The following is a 3432-nucleotide window of genomic DNA, read 5'->3' as shown; positions in this document are numbered from 1 at the left end:
CTGATGATACAGCTTTAGATCTTGGCAGATGAAAATTACTTTACCACAGTCTCAACTCTGCAGGAGGATATAAAACAAATAATGAGCTGGTTTTCAAAAAATAGTATTTTTGTGAACAACGAAAAAACACATTTGATGTGCTTTAGAACTCATCAAAAACACATTAATCTTACAGAGCCTGTTTACTTGCATTCAACGATATGCAGACAGTGCCGTTGTTTACCACTACCCTACGTTACGGAAACAAAGTACTAGAATCTGCACGCGTGGATTACTTACTCAAGCATTTGTGGATAATTTCATTGTACCTTTATAAATTACGAAGTTGTGCAGATATTAACTTAAGACGAATTATTTACCAAGTGCTAGGGGAATCTAAACTAAGGTATGGGATAACAATTTACGTGTTCTGCTTAAACTGCAAAGGACAAAAAATTGATATTCTAATTGAAAGGATGATAAAAAATATTACCTACGGCACACACCTTGGAGAATCCAACCTTTGAAGAGCAGCTGACCGACCTGGACCTGTTGGCCACTGATAACCTACACAAGTTTGAAATCTTCACAAATTATTTATTTTTCGTGTAATTTCAGAGTACCATCCACCAAACAAAAAAGTCTTAGGCACACAGAAAGGTTTGGCATTCGAATGATAAACACCGATTTTGGAAAAAAAAATGTGGAAACATTACGTTCCTACATATTTCAACAATCTTCCAGATAATTTATTCAATCTCTCGTCCTTAACAGAGGTGAAAAAAGAAGTAAGGAAATGGTTCAACCTCGTGCAGAAGTGAAAGTGAGTGTCAATGTTTTTGGACCTGTACGTTTGAATGTTTGCATCTAAGTGATCTCTCCGTATTTGAAATATTCTCTTGCTATTGCGAACATATCGTGGATCGAGAAGGGAAAAATATATTTGTGTTATTGTTTTGCTCTCTTAACGAACCCATCGTGTTCTCCTAGATGTACCTAACTTTGTGCGAAGTACAATGTAAAACATGATTGTATAAAGTGCATAGCATAGACAGTCTTTTTTTCTTTGATCATAACCGGAAAGCATGTGACATATGTTTTATGTAATCTGTAAATCTGTTTGCTTTTATTTCGCAGAAAGGTGCAATGATGATACGAAACTAAATTTTTAACATGTGGTTTCAAAATTGAGATTGGTTTATTTTACTTTTTTGTTTTTCTTTTTATTTGCTTTTCTTTTATGGACTGCCTGTTCTCACACACAAGCACACAATTGCTTTCGTGAGGCAGTAATCAATGTATGCGCATGATCTTGTGCTAATAAAACTATTATTATTATTAACAACCATGATGAGAGGCTAACAAAAAGTGGAACAATGTAGCTTCTTGCTCTCCTCCTACACAACCATCCATACAGATTCGAACTGGAAAAAGTTTCTTCTCCTTCCTTTTTTCCTGCGAAGTAGATGATGTAACACCTGCCCAGTGCCGAGTGTGGCCCACAATAAATTAATTCGTGTTACTTTCGGAACAAACCTCACATAACATTAGATGGACACGACAGCCCCTTCGTCACTTTTGTATCAACCAAACTCTCTGCAGCTTGATGCGGCAAGACAGATTATCTAAGCCCACTGCGACTGCAAAGGCAGAATTGAAGGAAAATGTAAACACACAGCGGCACTTGTCGCATATGTCAATATGAAGACTCTGCAATGCAAACTTCTCGACCGAACCAGTGGAAGTTGCCCTCCGACAAGCAGCTGAAGCTGTATGTCAAAGGAGTGGAATTTCAGATGATGTTCCCTCCAAAAGCATGCCCTACTCCTCTTATCATATACATTCCAGAGGTGGTTCTTAATATGAACAGCACTCAGGAGCTTATGCTAAGAGCCCTTTTGCAGCTTCACCAAAACGAGAAACGTTTGCAGGAGGTACTGCCACGCATCGGGTGGTCCTCTCTTTGCTTTTTGTCGACCGAGAGCATGCTACAAGAAATTGAAAATGCTGAACACATTTAGACACGTGTGACTCTCTGGCAACAACAACCGTGCGACAAAGCCTGTGACCTGAATGGCACTTGCTCAGAAACGAAAGATTTTCTGCAAGTTCTAATGCACACAAAATATGCGTGCATGAAGCAGACTTTGAGGAGCTTGCACACAATCTCTGCAACCAGATGACATTTTGGTCAGAAGCCTGCGAGTATGGTATTGAAAAGAAGCCCACTACAAAGAAGAGTATAAGGCATATCGCACCAGAGCGTAACACCAATGTGGCAGTTGGGTGGGTGGAATGTCCGCAGCAGATATTATACTGTTGGATGCTCCATATAAACTAACATTGCAACAAGTCGTACAATAGGGCAGCCTTATCAGGGCTGCTGTGTTTTGTCTGATATCTAGATTATACATTTCCATCAGTTGCATTCAGTGCGACTGAAACAAGGGTGACAGAATTGCCAGGGCAACTGAGCAACAGATAGAAAGCGATCCAGGAAATGACTGGAAGAAGGAACCGTAACTCAAAATGCTTCGTGCCTATCTTCTTCATCATCTTTGATTCATAAATTGAAAGCAATGTGACCAAACTACCCGCTTCTCCGGACAGGTGTCATGTGGCAATCGATGCAAGGTTGCTCGGCGACTCAGCCATTTTGGTTGCAGCTAATGCGAACTAAAGTAACTGGATCGAGGGAAAGTAGCGTCAAGCTCCCTGTATGGTCAGAATTTTGGCTCATGAGATTAAAAATTTCTGCTCGACCTTTCTATTCTTACAGAGCCAATCACAATTTGCTGGTGATAGGCAGCTTTGTAGAGACGTTTTTTGTATACTGAGATTTTGCTATTCACACACCGGCGAAGCAAGCATACATCTTTGTACCACCACCAGGGTGTGCCGAGCACCGACACATGCGGTGTTGGTGCTTGGAGGCATTGAAAATTAATTTTCCTGTTTTGAAATACGCAAGAACAATATAATTGTAAGAGATCCGTGGAGATGGCAATGGCAAGGCAATGGCACTATTTTCCCAGGATTCAGTGACTTTAATATGAACATTCTTTAGGTAAAAGATAAACAAACTGATTGATCTTGTTAGTACTGCAGATGATCATACCCGTGTCAGCATCCAGGGTTGGGCAGAGATACTCTAAAATGTATTTGGAAATACAAATACTGGGATACACGATGAAGACCGCTAAGATACCGATACTGAAATACATCTGTACTAAAGTATCGCGATACACACAATACATAAAAAAAAAAGTACAGTAAAACCTCGTTATAACAAAACGGGATATAACAAACTAATGGATATAACAAAGCAATCATAATTCCCCTTGCTTGCTAATAGTGGGAAGAAATGGACATTGGCTATAACAAACTAATGGTTATAACGAAATAATTACGACCGCTCCTTCAACTTTGTTATAACGAGGTTTTACTGTATTA

This window comes from Ixodes scapularis, unplaced genomic scaffold (genome assembly GCF_016920785.2).
Source record: "Ixodes scapularis isolate PalLabHiFi unplaced genomic scaffold, ASM1692078v2 PGA_scaffold2__306_contigs__length_199485367, whole genome shotgun sequence".
Taxonomy (NCBI): Eukaryota; Metazoa; Arthropoda; class Arachnida; order Ixodida; family Ixodidae; genus Ixodes; species Ixodes scapularis.
Note: the sequence above shows the minus strand (reverse complement) of the source record.